This window comes from Cupressus sempervirens, chromosome 10, assembly GCF_028749045.1.
Source record: "Cupressus sempervirens isolate cs-2001-9-10 chromosome 10, ASM2874904v1, whole genome shotgun sequence".
Taxonomy (NCBI): Eukaryota; Viridiplantae; Streptophyta; class Pinopsida; order Cupressales; family Cupressaceae; genus Cupressus; species Cupressus sempervirens.
Window position 1 is genome coordinate 359,236,964 of NC_143127.1, and position 20,465 is coordinate 359,257,428.

Consider the following 20,465-nt stretch of genomic DNA (forward strand, 5'->3'; position numbering starts at 1 on the left):
TTGGTTAAAGGACTTTTGAACACAAGTTAATGTATCACACTGTTAAGGGATTTATTCAAAGAATCTATTAGGGTCCACCCTCTATGGGATTTGCTATTGCAAAGGTAAGTAAACAATATCATGATAATCTATGAACAATGAAATTGAAATATTTTTGAGGCAAGGGATCAAGAGACAATTAGCATAAAATAAGTACATATCTTTTCAAATTTCCTTCAAGGATAACATTACATTTAATCATAATTTAATAAGTGCATTTTCATTAACAACTTTACATCTATACACAAACACACTAGTATATCCTCTGTGATATTATCCTTTGTACATACTACCATAGGTTCAAAATGAACATGATAGAGTCACAACACAAGATTGGCCAGTAGTAGAAAATATTGAGAATAGTCACCATGAAATAAAATAAAAAGACCAAGTGGGAGAATTGCCAATATCAATATTAAATCACCAAAATATATCATTTCAATAGTAATTCAAGTGTGAAAACTATCAGAAAGAGAGAGATATGGAGTTTTGATGACTATTCCAAGAAGGAAAATACTCAAAAAACCAATGCTAGTCCAAACAACATTTGGAAAGATCCATCAACCAAATAAAATAAACACTAATTAAGTCACATTAAATGTGATGATTGAGAACAGTCACACAAGAGGGATATATCACCACACGATGCTAAGGAATACATCATCCTAGCAACGTTAGAGAACACACTCACACACATCAAGCAATATACCATTATTGACTTCATGCATATGTGTAGTATAATATTCTTATAAATTCAAGAGCATGAAATATCAATTACCATTAACCCAAATGATCTAACGCAACAAATTACTTCTTTTACAATGATTTCATAATATCCACTTATTTCTCAATGAAAGGAAACATTTCATTGCTGTAATTATATAACATTGAATTAAAAATAAGATTCATTTATTTAATTTCAATAGGAGAACACAAGGAAAAAAATGCACCATACTTTGTAAGGTGCAACACAAGAGGCACTCAAGACCACAACATAGACCACACAAGGGTCACCATCTACTCAAATCCATGAGCAAAAATTCACAACATGGTCTAGTATGCTCGAATGAGGCTCTCACCAAGAGGTATCATCCATCCTTGAAAGGTACAAAAAAAAAATGATTCAATTCCTTCTCCTCAGATTACTCGAGTCAAATATACTGGATCATAAAGTTCCTCCCAAGTGGATACTCAATCAATAAGATATCACAATCTCATAAAGAGACACTCTAACCGACACACCAATAATCACCAACCATATGGAAAATATATACATAGAGATCTCAATGTTTGAACATGGGCTCTAATACCAGATTGAATTCCCCACCCAGAGATCCTTGGAAAACAAGGATACATAAAGACACACATTTTTTTTTAAAGCATAGATACATGCAACAAAAAACATAAAAGATATTGCAATGGAAGACTTAACTAATTGACTAACCAAAGATCCCCAAGCATTCATCACTTACTAAAACAAATTAATTATATCTACATTAATTAATCATACAAGTTTAATCTTAATAAATAATCTAAAAAGCATAAAACAAAGCATGGAGAGACAAAACCTCCACATCGGGGAGTACCAGAACAACCAAACTTGATGAGAAAATACTCGAGAGCATCAATAAGCATAGGGAGGATCAACATACCTCACATACCATCATACTACTCTAATCCATGATAATCAACATCCTCAAAGTAAAGCATGCACATAAGAAACATCTCAATGAAAGGAAAATGCAAGCATAAGAAGAAACTATGTTCATTTCCTCCCTACCATAACGACATCATGAGATATCATGGATACTAAGCATACCCCCAAGCATGAAATCTCAACTTTCCAACAAGATCATTGGAGTTTTCTTATGATATCTTTCTTATAAATAAATCATCAATAACATCACATGAACAAGTACATGCAACATTCTAATCTATCAGTAACATCACCAATCCATAGAAGTGGTAAGAAACATAATCTAAGTAATAAGATGTAGCATCATGATAAGGAAGGAATCAAGTAAACATACTAATCATCATCTAAAACATGATATCAATGCATCCAAGGTAAATAATAAACCACAAGGAAACATACTCTGAATACACTAAAGTACCAAGTGAACATCAAACACCAGCCTTGAATAAGATGTAGATGATCTTTGTAGATTGGTCCCTAGCAGTGGTATAGGTATGATGTAGGTAGAGGGGTAGACTTAAGAAGAATAAATTCTAATTAAGCCTACAAATGTGCCTAATTTAGAGTTACACATAGAAACAACATACAAATCAATGTTCATAAATCAAGATCCTAGAATTTTAGTTGTGTGTAATTAGTAAGTCACACATTGGACATAACGCTTGGTAATTGGTCACCACACTATTGTAATTATTAGAATAAATTAAGCAACATGCATAGCTACGAGGCCTTCTAGGTTACAACCATATACAATGATATTATGAAGCAAGAACCCAAACTTGTATTCCTACCTTCTTCTTCAATATTCTCCTATTTCCATTGCTTCTACCTATTGAACTACCTCTAACCAAGCTTCTTATATAGCCAGCTAAGCCACAGGTCGACTAGTCAAGCATTTAATCACATTATAGTTCTAACCTTGGAAGAGTAAACCAAACCAAAGAAAATATAAACATGAAGAGATGTACACTAGAAGGAAGATCCACACATGTTTGAGGAGTTAACTCCTAACTTCACAACACACCAATATGACTTAGAAAATTGTGCCAAAAGAAACAACATACATCATTGCAAGAGAAACATAGGAAAAAAAGATTGCAAAGAATGACACACAACTCGAGACATACAAACGATCAAGGCTTACGCACTTAGGATAAAGATCCCAAATAGGTCCTCGAGAAGATGTTAACTTTGCATGCCACGAAACCAAAAGCAACAACAACTACTTCATGGACAATAGATTGGTATAGAAAATAATAAATATTTTTGGTTGATGTAAGATTGCTCTAAGACCCAAGATGTTCCTACATCAAACACTTGGGGTTAATAAAGAACTAATGTCCACATCAAACACTTCTCATATTTTGAATTGAATCATAAAGATCCAACTCAACCTATGTAATCCATGAACTATCTTCAACTGGTCTGTCTTTCCACTAAATTAGGTATTCCATGTAGTCTTTTCCTCTAGTACTCTTGCTTACTCTACTATTTATAATATTCTCAATATCATCTTTCAACTTCCTAGGATAATTTGGGTTATTGTCATTCTCATCATTAGACTCATAGTACTCAAAGATATTTTCAAATAGAGGTGATATATCCATATCTTCTAGTAATTCCACTTCATAGGAATTTCCACTGTCAAACTTCTTCAGAATGTTACAAGGTCCAAAATTCTCCATTTTCAACTTACTGTAGGTACCAACTAGGAATCTATTCTTTTTCAAGTGATTCATAACCCCTTAACCTATATCAAAAGATTTGTGTCTCTTTCTTTTATGAGCTTTCTATTTATACTTCTGATTATTGTCTTCCAAATTCCTTTTAACTTCCTCATGTAAAGTCCTAATGAAAATTACAAAATCCTTCACTTCAACACTCCTTCTTGTCTCAATAGGAAATTCTCTCAACTTTTTGGCTCCTTTAGGATGAAACCTAGTAACAATCTCAAAAGGTGTCCTCTTATTTCTTGTACTCACAAAATTATTGTATGCAAACTCTACTTGTGCCAAAACTAAATCCCAGTTAGCAGGCTTATCTCGAACTAAACATCTCAATAAATCACCCAAGCTTTTGTTCACTACTTCAGTTTGTCCATCTATTTGAGGGTGACATGTAGAACTAAACTTCAACTCTGTATTCAACTTCTTCCAAAGTGTTCTCCACAAGTAACTAGTAGAACTAGTATCTCTATCTAAAACAATAGTCTTAGGAAAACCATCCAATCCTACCACTTCCTTGAAAAATAAGTCAACTACATGTAGTGCATCAGAGGTCTTCTTACAAGGCATGAAATGAGCCATATTTTAAAATCAGTCAACCACTACCAAAATAGAATCATTACCTCTCTAGGTTCTGGGCAATCTAAGAAAAAAATCCATACTCACATCTTCAAGGTCTATTAAGTACTTGTAAAGGTGAATACAATCCCACATTCTAACTATTTACTTTTGCTACTTGACAAATTATATAACCTCTAACCATTCTTTGCACATCTTTGTAAATCCATGGCCAAAAGTATCTCTCAAAAATCAGTTTCATAGTCTTATTAATCCCAAAATGTCCAACAAGTCCACCCCTATGTTTCTTCTTCATTATGTTCTCTCGCATATATCCTCTAGGTATGCATAACTGAATTCCTTTGAACAACATGTTCTCTTGAATGAAATAATCAGTTCACTTGTCTCTCATTGTCCATTCCTTGCAAAATTTCCAAGGTTCTACAAAATCTAGATCAATCTTATAAAAACACTTCAAGTCATCAAAACCAAGTACCTCAACTCTAATCTCTATCATCTGATTTCTTCTTCAGCTCAAGGTATCAACAACTTTTTTTAACTATCCACTTTTATGCTTCAATGAAAAGGAATTTTTTTGTAAGAACTCAACCCACTTCATGTCTTTGATTCAACTTATTTCGACTTCCCAAATACTATGTAAAGCTTTATGGTTAGTGTACAATACAAAATCCTTAGACATCAAATTATGTCTCCACTTCTTCAAAGCTTGAATGATAGCATAGAATTCTTGATCATAAACTGAATATTTTCTCTTACCACTATTCAATTTCTCACTAAAGAAATCTACAGGCCTTCCTTCTTGACTCAAAACAAATCCAATTGCACTTCCATTAGCATCACATTCAACTTGAAAAACTTTACTAAAATTAGGCAAGGCAAGTGTAGGTAATTCTACAATCTTTTGTTTTAATGTTTCAAAATTATTTTGTGCTCCATACATCCATTTGAAATCCCTTTTATCTCCTTGCATAGTCTCAGTCATAACATTACAAATAGAACTAATTTTTTTTGATAAAGTTCCTAAAAAACCTAGCCAATCCATGAAATGATCTTACCTCTCCAACATTCTCAAGTGTAGGCCAATCAAGAATTTCTCTCACCTTTTTAGGATCCATCTTGAAACCATCAACTAAAATTACAAAATTAAGGTACACAATCTCTTCTTTCATAAATGAACATTTCTTTAGGTTAATCAACAACTTTTCCTCCTTCAATCTCTGCAATACTTGTCTGATATGTTAAAGGTGCTCTTCTTTACTCTTACTGAATATAAGAATGTCATCAATGTATACAATCACAAACTTACCCAAGAATATTTTCAAATTTTCATTCATCAATCTAATAAAAGTACTAGGTGCATTAGTTAAATCAAAAGGCATAACTAACCACTCATACAATCCCTCATTAGTCTTAAAAGTAGTTTTCCTTTCATCTCCCTCTCTAATCCTAATATTATGATATCCAATTTTCAAATCAATCTTTGTAAAATACTTTTCTCCACTCAAGCTATCCATTATGTCATCCATCCTAGGCAAAGGAAATTTGTACTTCACTGTTATCTTATTTATAGCTCTAGAATTAGTGCACATTCTCCATTCTCCATTTTGCTTAGGTGCCAAACAATAGGTACTACACAAGGACTCAAATTTTCCCCAATTAAACCTTTATCATATAATTCCTATACTTGTCTATTGAGCTCGATCTTCTCATCTATTGTTAATCTATGTGGTGCTTTATTAGGCAAACTAGCTCCGGGTATCAAATTCATACAATGACTAATACTTCTCATAGGAGGTAAACCTTTCAGTACATTACAAGAAATGATGACGTGAATTTTTTTCAACAAAGGTTCAATCTTAGGTGCATGTTATAACTCATCTTGTTTCTTAGTTTTCTTTGGAATCAAAGCATAGAAAACATTATGTTTTTTCATTTCTCTTGTAAACATATTACCCTTAACCAAGCATATTCAAACTGTAGTACAATGAATGTCATCCAACTTTTATACCTAAGGAAACAATATTTGTTTCTTCTCTTTCACCCAAATAGTATTCTAATTCAATCTACCATCATGCAAAACTTGTTTATCATATTGCCAAGATCTACCCAAAAGAATATGACAACAATCCATAGGCATAATATCACACAAGAATTCATCAGGATAATTCACAATTTTAAATTTGACAAGGCATTGTTCACTTACAAGTAGTTTATGTTCCTTCTGGATCCAAGCAACATGGTAATGCTTAGGATGTCTCAATCTCTACAATTGTAATTTGTTAACCAATTCTTTGGATGCCAAATTATTATAACTTCCACTATCAATGATTACTTTGTAACGTTTTCAAGCAATCTTACATCTGGTTTTGAATAAACTTCTCCTCAGAATAGGTTCCTTATCAATTTCTTCATTCCACAAGGACCTTCTCACCATCAGGTTCTCATCATTCTCAAGTTCATTAGATGTTTCATTAACTTCTCACAAGCCAAAGTATTTTTGTTGTTACCTCCAGTCTTCTTTCTAGAGTTAGTACATTCAAAAGCTTTGTGAACTTCTTCTCCACATGTGTAGCAAGTACCCTTAAACCAAGATCTTTCTTATCTTTTTCAAATATTGTTATTCCTAGAGTAACCGATATAGCTACCTCTAGAGTAATTACCTTTTTTACTAGTAGGTTCAGCCTTCCATCCTTTATCTTGCACAATATTGTCAGATTTGCTACTTTCTCCATAAGTTTTGCCTCTGCTTCTCTAGAATCTGCCACCTCTTCCTCTTTGTCTTTGATCATGTTTCTTTGCCAAAATTTCTTCAGCCTTCAAAGCAAATTAATATGCTTCTTCCATGCTATCCATTTTAACATAGTTGATCTCATATTGAATTGATATCCTCATGCCATTAAGGTATCTATCCACCTTTTCAACTTCATCATCCACATGTCCATTTTTGATATCTAATTTTTAGAATTCCTCAGTACATTCCTTTATACTCATTCCTTTTTTCCTTACATTTTACATCTCCCTCAACATGCTAACTTGGTAATTTGTAGGGAGAAACTTCTTCTGCATTTTTCTAAGCATCTTTATCCATGTATTGATCTTATCTTTTCCTCTCTTATGCCTATCAGTTTGCAAATGATCTCACCAAAGGGATGCATGACCTTTCACTTTTGTAACTATTATCTTAAACTTTTTATTATTAGGAGTACCTTCATACTCAAAATAATTTTCCATTTAAAAGATCCAATCCAATACCACATTAGTTTCAAGTCTTCCATCATAGCAAGTAACTTTAACAATAGGTCTAGCATTAACTCTAGACAAAACTCTCATAAGCCTTTCTTCATCTTGTTCAACTTCAAGTTCAGGATTAGGGTTAGGTACTACCTCTTCTAAATCACTAACATCTTCAAGATGTAAACCTCTTCCTTGGGTTGTCTCCACAACTTCAAGCCTAGTTGCATTCTACCTCAACAAGTCCATTGTAGCATTGTCTACATTTCCTCTACCACAAACCATTTTGACAACAATTTATTCAAGATCGTAACCTTCTGAAAATTATAGGTCAAATTTTAGATCTGCTACCTTACAACCAATCCAATAAGGTTCTCCAAAATATAATACACAAGAAAGAACTCACTCTGATACCACCTGACATAGGGAAAGGGGCATACTTAAGAAGAATCAACTCTAATTAAGCCTACAAACATTCCTTGCTATGAGTTATAAACAAAAGAAACATACAAATCAATATTCATAAGACAAGATTATGGACTTTTACTTGGGTGTTATTAGTAAGTCATACATTAAACATAAGGCTCAACAACTGGCCACCACAATGTTGTAATTATTAGAAGAAATCAAATAACATGCCCGATTGTGAGGTCTTCTGGGTTATGGCCATATACAATGGAATTATGAAGCAAGAATCCAAAATCACATTCCTACCTTCTTCTTCAATATTCTCCTATTACCACTACTTATACCTATGAAACAACTTCTAACTATGCTTCTTATATAACCAACTAAGCCAGAGGTCAACTAGTAAAGCATTTAATTACATTATAGGAAAAACCTTGGAAGAGTAAACCAAACCAAAGAAAGTATAAACATGAAGCGATGCACACTAGAAGGTGGATCCACACATGTTTGAGGAGTTAGCTCCTAACTTGACAATACACCAACATGACTTAGAAAATTGTTCCAAAAGAAACAACATGCCTCACTAGAGGAGAAACATAGGAAATAGAGACTGCAAAGAACAACACACAACTCGAGACATACAAATGATCAAGACTTATACACTTAGGATGAATATCCCAAATAGGTCCTCAACAAGATGTTAACTTTGCATACAAGGAAACCACAAGCAGCAACAATTACTTCACAATCAAAAGATTGGTGTAGAAAATAAGAAATATTTTTGGTTGATGCAAGATTGCTCCAAGACCCAAGATGCTCTTGCATCAAGGTAGTTGTGCCTCCCAATGAAGTGATACCCATAGGACCACACTTGCTGCACTCATGGAGATAATGAACTGACCACAATTACATATGGCTAAAACACAAACCAATCGATAATGATACCAACATCTATATGCTCATGAAAATAATGTAGTACATCAAGTCACTAGTCAAAACCACTGTAGGATAACTATGTAGGGACTCAAGTGGAGTGTAATACGCTTGGCATTAGAAAGCCCAAGCTGAAGTAGTATGTTAAATCAACTCCCTTGGGAGGCCACATGCTTGGTACAAAATGAATCCCTCATGAAACCATCACACCCTGCCCTCACAACTGCTTCCATAGAAGACTATAAAATGTAAAAACACCACACATCAGAGAATTTTTAGGTGTACCCTTATCTTCTTTAAGTTTTTTACCTTTTAGTTACTTTAGTTATCACTTATTTAAACCTCTTCATGATACCTTGTCAACCCTAGTCCAGGATAATGGGAGAAACCACTCCATCACCTACCCTACATACACATGTTAATCACATGATGAGTGCCCAAAGAAAATGCAAGTTCCCAACCCAACTCCAATTGAACAATCTCTCAATTGGCCTATATTCAATAGTTTAGGTCTCACAAGATCCCATCATACACACATGCACGTGCTTGTGTGTGGGCACAACCAACTTCATGAATATAATCAATAGAACTAATGCAAGGGTTGGATATAAGAAATGCAACACAATATAAAAGTATAAAAGCTCACTCAATTAACAATATCTAGAAGTATGGATTCTACATGATCCCAATGATGTAATAAATCACTAGATATCATGGACTTGCTCAACCAACCTAAATACAAGAGTATAGATTCTATACGAATCTAAATGTTAATGAATTAGAAGCACAAAAAGAAGGAAAACATGGAATACAATCCATTTCCATTATCCAAGAAGACACTGTCAAAACCCTAGCCAAATATGAGTGGTATGAAAAATGAGGAAAGAATAAAAAGCCCAAAATTAAAACTTCTCAAATAAAAATGAAGCTAAAACCCCAACTCAAGAATAAGGTCACAAGACTAAGGGTACAACAAAATTCACTAAACAGGCTCAAATTTACAATTTGACAAATTTGGAAAAAGACACCAGTCTAAAAAAATCCACTATGGAAATAAAATACCTCAGAATGTCCTATAACCATTCCAATTCCATGATCTTAATTGTTAAGGAAAGGGCTACCAAATGTAATCCCTAATTAAGCCAAACATAGAAATGGATGAAAACTAGTTGGCATACAAAACGAGACAATGCCAAAACACCCAAAATTAAAGCATCTTGGAATTTGATGAAATAAAAAATTTCATTGAGAAAATAGGCCCTTAAACTAAGGAATATCAAATAAAATTTGACTTCCAATCAACTACATAAAAATTGGCAATATTACGTTGCCAAAACTTACATTTCTAATTTCCTACGAATTAGAAATGCTCACCCTCTTCCAACCGAGTGATAGAAATGCATATAAATGGAGGAGAAAACTAGTTCACCACTCCCTGACATTTAACAACAAGAATCAGAAGCTAAAATAGGGTAAAACCAATAAAATTAGAAAGCCCTACCTCGTATCCAAAAGGGAAAAATAAGAAATACCATCGTAAAATAATGGGGACACCAAATTAGATGAAACCATTGGCATAAAGGAGCATTCCCAATTCTAATCCAATGAGACCAATCTCATGACGGTCCGCCAAGCCAAACTCCCACAATGAGAAAACTCTAAATTCTCACAAGAGGGTTTTGAGGGATTTCCTCCAAAACCATGAAATAGGAAAGTGAGAAGTGAGAATAAACTCATGTTTTAGCCAATATATGCAATTTTACAAAGTTACATATAAATAAGATTATTTAAAATAAATAATCTTATAATTGGCTCCCTTAACCCAAATTAAATTAGATAATACCAATTGAATTGGAATGCAACTATGACAAATTAGCCAACGATAAAATTAAGATTAAATCAAATAATAAAAATCCCTCTAACCCTTTTAAACAACATTTAATTTAATATTTTCCATGACCACTGTGGAATCCTAAATGCATAGACACACTCATAGGTCTAATCATATAATATATTATGAATATGGATTTACCAATTAACGATCGGTTTAAGTCACACAATGAAGATACATCACCCATATAGGGATGATATTGGCTCAACATGAAATGTTTCATCACTAATTCCATGTGCCACTGTTGGGGATATAAGTCCTGCACAATAAATGAACATAATCAAGTATAGATGCACAATAATAATAGCTTAAATAACAATTACACAAAGTCACGTAATTAAAGCATCCAATTCATGCTATTTAAATAATCATTTAAATAGATCATTTGCATAAATTACTGAAATGAATAAGGTAAATATTCATAGCACATAATTCAATGAATCCAATATGGATAAATCATTTTCTAATTAATTTAAGTATTTAACACTGGAATTAATAATAATTACTCAACATCATAAATGACACTATAACCATATAAGTCAACATGGTCAAACACATGACTAAACATTGTTGCAGGAACCTAGACAAGTGTAATAGGATAATAATACACAGTGCAATCATTGCATAGATCTCAGGGTAATCACATAATAACATCATGATATCATATCAATCTAGGAAACCACTGACACAAACCTCAGTGAAACCATCAATTACATCATAATCTCCTAAATTAAGAATAAGTATAATCAATCCAAGTTAAACAATAACATAATCAAATCACTTCAAGGATGTAGACCACTCAAGATTCCCAATCATGATCACTTATGAAGCAAGATCATTAAGGTTGCATCCATCAGGATGACTTTAAAAAATCAAATGGGAGAGTTACTACATGAAAGCCAAGTTTGAAGGGAAAAAAACAAGGTATGTGCAACCCAAGTTCGAAGGAAAAAAGAAAGGTACGAGTATTGTTTTACAACTTTTCTCAATAGATGTGATCCCGTTATTATTATTATTTTTTCTCTATATTCAATGTTTTTTGATAATTATTATCGGGTTCTGCTTTAAAGCCACATGATATAGAAAATGGAAATAAAACAAAATGAGGTTTGTGACCTAAAGGTATTGTGAATATAATAAATAACATGATAAATATCTTCACTAGGTCAACCATTATAGGTAGTTCTACTTCAATAACTCTTAATATCATATACATTGTAAGTTCAAAACATTGGTGTCAACCAAAGTTTTTGTCTTAGAGAAAAACATGAATCAAGTTAGAGAATGGAGAAACATAGATGTAAGATAAAATTTATCATGAATGTTAAATTTATGTTATCACATGAGCAATGATTAGTAAGTATCATAATTCATAGTTTAGATGTATACATAGAGGTATAATAAATTAGTTTGAAAATGAATACGGAACAAATGGGAATCACTTTCAAATTTGAACAATAGAAAAGTATGTTATATTTTATGGAACAATGTATTTTATTAGGAATGAGACTAAATATAGAAAATAAATGCATTTAGTCTTTGGATTGAAGAATGATTAATTTTGTTTTAAATTTGAAATCTAAGAGATATATTCTCTATAAATGTCATATTTCTATATAGGTTTACTCTAAAATCTTTTAAACCATGTTTGATATATTTGGTTGAATTCATGGTTCTAGGCTTGTTCTACAGTCATAAGTTCTGAAGAATTTGAGCAATACAAATCCACAAAATTCGAAGAACACCTACATGCAAGAACCTGTCACAAAGAAGAAAAAACAAAGAAGAGGCAATGGTTTTGCTTTGAGAATATGAAAAATATATTATCATACTGAAAAGATGAATGAAATTTATAATTGATCAATCCTTATAGAAGGAGATCGTAAAACCTAAAAGGGAAACCCTAAGAGGTAAATAACATTTAATAATTACTAATTAATTATTAAATGGAAATGTGAGTACATAAAGGGAAATCTTAAGAAGGGAGTAAAGGTAATTTAATAAATGAAATTAAATTAACCTTTTACTCTAACACCCCCCTTTAAGATGAGTAACAATGCAGCTACAAACAATGCATGAAAAAGTAAGGAAACTACAATCTTGAAAGCAAACTTGGGTCCCAACAACAAGGCCTGATGAGGTACCCAATCACAACTAAATCTCTATGAAATAGAAAAATAGGGAAAACTATGTGGGAAAAAACCTACTCCAAAAAGAGATAGAAATAAAAAATACAAATAATATGTCTCAAGAGATTCTCTCAAAACTATAAGTACAATGAAACCCCCATGATAAAGGCTTGAGCCTTCATAGCTCCCCCAGAATGACAGAACTCCTATGTCGATGAACAACCCAATGTGGCTCCAATCTGAAAGAAAAAAAGGGCACTAGATAAGGAGGATGAAACCCCTGAATGTAAGGTGAAGTTGGAAGTCCTAGTTGATGCTCAAAGGAGAATGCATGAGAATCCTAAAATGGAATCTCTAATGAAGGTGGGATAATAGGTGTAATGAATCTATCATCTAAGAGGAGATGTGTATCCTTTGATATATCCTCATTACTTGTAGTAGGTGGCTAGATGATTGGAGCTGTAATGGTAGGAAATGCTAAAGAGTAATCAAATGCAATAGATGTAATTTATATAGGGGGTGGAGGTGTATAAGTCACAACACTAGTCTAAGGAACAAAACATAAGTTCAAGTGACCCGACTTCACCTCAGTAGTCTCTTGTAAAGAAGGAGAGTGAGTCTCTGATAGTGGAGATGGTGGACCAAAATGAGAGAAAGAGAATAAGAGGGAAGATTGATCAACAATCCTTGTGGAAATAATATTTCTTGTCTCACTATCTCTGATGTGCATTGAATCTTGTGCAAACTCAATAGTCTTCCCTGTCCTACTGTGTGTAATCTGATAAATAGAGAGAAGGTTAGAGGAAAAAGATGGAATGCATAGTATATCATGAAATGTACCATCATCAATGCCAATAGAACCTTTTCCACATACAACCATAACAATGTTGTTCCCCATCAAAATGTGTGTAGTAGGAGAAACCTCAAAAGAAGAGAACAAATCTTGAGAAGATGCCACATGGTTTGAAGCACCTGAATCTAGTAACCATCTAGAAGAATGTGGAGTAGTAGTTACACAAAGTGCATGACCCTTTCCTATGCCTTTACCATTTGGCTGAAATGATGATGATGATGAAGATCTGTGAGAAGTAGTAGAAATATCAATGTTGCTAATTTGAAGAAGAGCTGCCAAATCTGAAACCTGTTGGGCATAACCATCTAACTTCTTCTCATAGCAATGTGACTCATCATGATTGAGCTTATTATAATAAGCACACTTCGATCTATTTGGCTTTAGTTTGTACCCCTTAGGAGGAAGTGGGTCTGATGTGATGTGTGGACTAGAATCAATCTAAGACTCTATAGAATGTGACTTCTGTTTCTTTTCCTTCTTTCTAGAAGATGTCTGAGCTACCAATGCATGAGTCTATGAGCCTATGAGAGAATCAACCTAACAGAGCTTTGCTTGCTCTTGAGTCAAATTATTACAAAAAACCTCAAAGGATGGCATGGTAAATCAAGTACCCAAAGCATCCATGGTGGAATGGAAGGTAGAAGTAAAAATCTGAAAGTTTCCACGAAGCTTAGAAATAATCAGGTAATTACATTCAGTGTCAGTCTTGGTTTTCCCATAACCCTGCAATAAAGATCTTTGTTTTTTGAACTTCATCACGAAGTCCTCAATGGAAGGAAAAGAATCTAGTACAAGAGAGGTAAGTTCTACCTCATTCTAAAGTGCCTTGAACTCATTCACTATACCAAACAAGCCATCAAGCTTGGTCCACATAGCTAAAGGGATATTGCACCCATCAAGATGAAACTGTAGACTGTTAGATACCTATAAAGAAATCAACCCCATTACCTCATCCATCTTGTTCCTATGCTGTATGACCTCAAAAAATTTCTATAAAACTGGCTGAACTGCGTTTAAACAAGACCACAACCCTTTTTGACCAGAGAAGCCATGTCATTAGGGACTTCAATGTGTGATAGTAATGAGGGGTCAGAAGTTCCAGACAAGAAGAGTTCTGAACCATTATTTTAGAAGGTGCTAGATTGGTTTTTAAAAATGTTCTAGTTTACTAATGTAAATAACATAAACAATAATGCAAAACACCCCCCTTAATGCAAAAAACCGAACCTCAACTACTAGAAGGAATGCGTAAATAAGAAAAGAGAAAAAAAAATTTAGTTTGTGAATCACATGTACCTTTGAAAAATACTGATGAAAATAATAGAGATTCTAGATATTTCTCAAGAATATCTTTCTGGCGCTTCTTTTAGATTGGAAAGCGAAGCTAAAACAAGCAAGTTATGCCCCTTGGAAGATAGAAATCATCATTTGAATTTGAGAAAAAAAAAGGTACCAAAATGGTAAAAAATGCAAAAAATACCTTCTCCATCATGCCTGTCTCAAAATAATCTTTCCGACACTTTTTTTGGATCCAAAAATTGTCTCTGTATGCTTAAGTTAGAGCCAAAAAACCAACAAGGCCTCTGTAGGAATATTTTTTTTCAAAAAATCCCAAAAAATAATTGGAAGGGGCTAGAATTTGGCCCCCCACGTGACCACAAGCTGGGGGTGGAGGCTAGGAGGCAGCATGTTGGGTGGAGGAGGAGTGGAGTTGGTGTTTCAATGATGACTTGGTGGCGGGTTCCTGCGGTGGCCATTGAGTGACGAAGCGCGATGACAGAGGAGCAGTGGTGGCGGCAAGGTGGAGCTTCGCTACAGAAAAGGGAGATCACATGTGGTAATCACTGCAATAAACTTTAAAATGCCAGAGCTTTAAAAAAAGTTGTGCTTTTTATTTTTTTGTGATTTTTCTAAATTTTTCTGCCTGAGAGTGCGTGCCAAAGGTCGTATGACTCTAGTATGCAAATTTATTTTGCCTCCCCAGTCAATGTTGTCCAAAATCAATAAATTTTATATGAAAATTTGGGTTTCGATGTCTTCTAAATCGAATTGTGAGGTCTGTTCAGCTTTAAAGTGCTTCAAAGTTTAGAGACCCCCCTATTTTCATAAAAAAATACTCGAAAACAACCATATCTGTTCTATCAAAGAATCATTCTTCTTTTTCTCCAAATAAGAACAAGCTATAACAGGTTAGACTCTGATACCATGAAGGATTTGAGTAATACAAATCCACCAACTTGAAGAACACCTGCATGCAAGAACCTATCACAGAGAAGAAAATACAAAGAAGAGGCAAGGGTTTTTCTCTTAGAATTAAAAAATATATTATCAGACTAAAAAGATGAATGAAATTTACAATTGATCAATCCTTATAGAAGGAGATCGTAAAACCTAAAAGGAAAACCCTAAGAGGTACATGACATTTAATAATTGCTAATTAATTATTAAATGGAAATGCAAGTGCATAAAGGGAAATCTTAAGAAGGGAGTAAAGGTAATTAAATAAATGAAATTAAATTAACCTTTTACTCTAACAAGTTCACCCTTCATGCATAATATAATTGACCCTACTTATCATCTAATTCTACTTACACTTCTAGTTTTATTTTAGTCATACATTTATGAACTATGAGTTAAATAAAATAATAAATATAAAGAAATAACCTCTATTAAAGAGAAACCAATATTTGTAAAACTTGTAAGGTATATTGATGACTTTAATCTTCTCAATCTTTATTGCTATATTCCTTACATACAATACATCCATATATTGTCAAAACCATCTATAAGTATCCATCTAGGCTACACAAAGAAAAATAATCTCATTTGTATGATCTCTTCATGCTTATGCTCTTGTCACACTCAATCATATGAACCGGTGCATATAATAACAACATTTAAAATAAAATAAATTTTTTCATACTCAATATATCATGAAATAAGAAATTCATTTGAACTTTTAATTCATAAAAGACCATTTTCTATCTTGTATGATTTATTTAACTCACACTTGAGTTTTCTTTCTTAGTACTTATATATATATATAGGTTTCATCTATTACTTGTCTAGTTAAAGGTGTGCAACCCATCATTATACTAAATTGTAATTAGAAATTAATAGACTAAAATTATCACCATTCCAATTTGCATACTTAAATAATTTCCTAATCAACAACCATGCTGGGAAATATAGTTTTTTTTCCACTTGATCTTACATTTTTAAGGCTCTACTTCTAGAAATGAGTACATTTAGAGATGTTATGTTTATAAAATCCATGTAAATTTAATCTAATTGCTTAGAAAAATAATTTGTTGAACTTTGGATTGTTTAAGTCATATTTTATTAGTCAAGTTGATCAATATTAGTCATTGGTACATTTGACATGCTAACACAATAGGGAAATCAAATTGGCTTCAAATCATAGTTAAAAATATAAATAATATATTAACATATAAGGATAATGTAATGGAGAGAAATAGAGATCTTTAAAAACCTAATAAAATATCCTTCCATTATATTTTGATAGATTTCATACCCTAATTTAAAGTTCTTATTTTGGTAAAATCAAGGAGAAAGAAGGAAACAATTTTGATACAAGTTGGGCATATTCTATAATTCTAGAAAGAAAAATCTTATGGGAAAGATAATCAAGCCTCCTAGCAAATACACTCATATACTAGGAAAACATATTTCAATATTTATTGCTTAATTTTTTTCTAAAGCTCTGTGGTGTCAGGTGGGTAAATTTTGTGTAAAGCTAAAAAATTAGTAAATCTATCAGGGTTTCATTTTGCCCTAAATATCTCCTTAGAAATTATATGCAATTTGATGGGATTACTGATATGTAGACATCTGACAATCTTAAAAATTAAAATAATATAAATATAAGTTAAACATGCTTATTCTATACAATTACATTTTGAACAACTTCAAATCTATAAACAAATTTTAGAATTGATTTTTTAATTTATTATAGCTATATTTTTTTTATCACTAAATGACCAAAGCCTTTACTTTTAATTAATAAAAGATAAAGTACAAATACCTCTGTTCAAACGGGCACTAGTAGGAAAGAATGGAGAAGAAAACCTCCAGTTTGGCCTAGGATCGTAGTCCTTTATGAATATATAATTAAAAGGGGCATTCCCTTGTTTAATACAAATGTTTTATTTAATCACTTTGATCATTCATTTATATGGATGTATCATAGCGATATACAAAAATATTAGAGTAGATAAAGATTTATATAATTTGAATAGCTCTTTGGTTGTCATAGGCTTGAGATCTGATCTTGAATATCTGCAACATAATAATCACTTACAGGCTTGGAAAAGCATTAGCAATAAGATGTTACCTTAGGATGAAAATCTTACAATTTAGGCTCCTTAGATCAATTTACTTATGTTATATTCAAAGCTTAATAAACTTTTAATTGACAACTTAATTGTCATGGAGTAGATTACTTGTAATTATAATTTTGATCTAGTAAGATATAACATAGATTACATACTATTCTATCTTTCTTAGGTTCTATATATAAAAGAATAAGCTCAATCTATTTTAATTAAGAAATATGCAGAAATAGAGACAAAATTCTTAATCTTTGCTCATTACTTTTAGCTCAACATTCAAATTTAATTGAAATAATACAAAAATTGAGTAGAAAATAGTTGTTGACTAAAGAAGCCTTGAGGGTAAGGAGAGAATATAAAATAGAAAGACAATAAAGCTTATGGAGTAGGGGTTTCAGATTTACCCATTTCTACCTCTCTTGGCAAGATAAGTAACTTAAGAGAATTGGTATCCAAAATTGAATTACTATCCCAATCTTTAATTTCCTCTTCTACCAAGTAAATCCCCATCTAGTTGCAATGAGCAAGTCAAATATGAAAGAAAATAAAAAGAAAGGAAGGGTTCTTTTTAACAATAGGAAGCCATATGATCAATTTGTTAGAGTCTAGGGAAGACACTAATGGGTAAAGAGGAATGAGTTTCCTTTGGTCAATGGGAGAGTTGTAGTGATAGGGTTTGCACATGAAAATGTGGTTTTTGATATTTGCTACAACCTTATCAACATTGCTAATAAATTTCAGTTTAAAAATCCATTTATAGAGGGAGACAATATGGAATTTGTCTGCTTCTATTAAAAAATAGAAAGCCAAGAACATAGTAGGGAATGTCGCTAAGGACATGATACCAATCTGTGTTGATAAAAAAATCTTTCCCTAAAATTCTAAACACTACCCTCTTAATTAAGAAATGGGAATGAAGGACATCTAAAAGATGCCAATCTGAGATGGGTTCATCAAAAGTGGTCTGGGCCACTGGTCCCTTTAGTTTGATGATAGAATTCATAGTAGGAGACTGAGGCTTAGAGAGATATCAAAGTGATTATATAGAAGAATGAAGAACAAGCACATGAGCGGTGGAGGAAGGGGAGAGGAGGGGACACAATGAGGAGACCAATGACATGGGTGAAGATAAAAAGATGGATGCACTCCCATAAAATGGAACGTCAAGTAGAGAAGGGAATGGACCAAATGAGGGGTGAAAGAGGAAAAATAGGCAGAGCAAAGAGGGAAAAAACCAAAGAGAATATGAAATAAAGGAAAGAGCCAACCCAACCGTAGACAAAAAACCTGACCTAGAAGGTTAGAAAATGAAGAACCCAAAAGTATAATTCAATAAATAATGTCCATACATAAAATTAAACTACAATAACCCATAAGTAGTCCAAAGAATCCTAGTCTAAAGGAATCACAGTCCATGAAATTGGGTTTTATAAACTACATTCATTCTACCAAATAAGCTATGTGAACCCATCAATAAAAGGCCAAAGGAATCATAGTCCATAAAAGTAAGTTTTATAAACTACATTCATTCTACCAAATAAGCTACATGAACCCATCAGTACCAAGTGTTCTTTAGAGTATTAACAGTAAAATACTTGAATATAGAAATCGACAATAGCTGTCCAAAAAATATAGAAATTGATTATAACATAATAGAGTTTCTATAAACTAAACAAAGCATACACAAAATTAAGAAGGAAAAAATAAGGATCAACACCAACCTAGAATACTAATACTATTCTTCAATCTTCCAAAAGACCACAATGAGGTCACTAACTTCGTCGATGTCAAATGGTCTAGCTCGAGGGGACAATAAAAAGACCATTTTATCCTTGCTAGATTTGTTGAAATTTGGAAGAGAGAACTTGAGCCTATCCAAATTCGATAAGTTGATATCTGGTTTGACAATCAATTTTTTTAGATAATTAAGAAGCTAATCATGATTCTAGTTTTCCACAATGCCTTTGTAGCAGAGCAAAAATTGGATGCTTGCTAACATTTTTGGCCATTCTTTGTTGAAAAGTGTACGATCCCTAATATGTGAAACATGATGCCTAAGAAAAATGGCAAGGGCGAAGCTACTAGGTGGGTGAGTTATGTAGATTTTAGGATAGGGAATCTTTAGATGAGAATCAATGCTAAGGACTGCATTATCTAGCCCTTCTAGCCAAGTAGGGTCGAACAAGTTGTGACATAGACAAATGATTTCTTACTAACCGATGTGGGCTTTAGCAAGGAAGGCTACGAAAAGACCTAGAATAGAGCTGTCATCTACTATGTTGAGGATCTTGTTCCAACATTCCCTCTAAATTCCATAGTCCCAATTTCAGAAGTATGAAATAAGTTGATAGCTATTTCCATCTAACCTAAGGAATTCACCTAGAACCACTAGTCATTGTTACCTATATGCCAAATGTAGCAAAATGAGACTCGACTATAAGAATATATTATTCAAGTTTCTTAGAATTATCTAGATGACATTAATTAAATCGATTGATGTGTGAGCCTAAATTTGTGAGTGAATTGTAGAAGTAATGATTATGAGCAATAAGATCTATCAGAATAATAATGATTAAGATATAGTTGATATGTTGTGAGTATTATTAATGATGGAGATTCATAAATGGAGG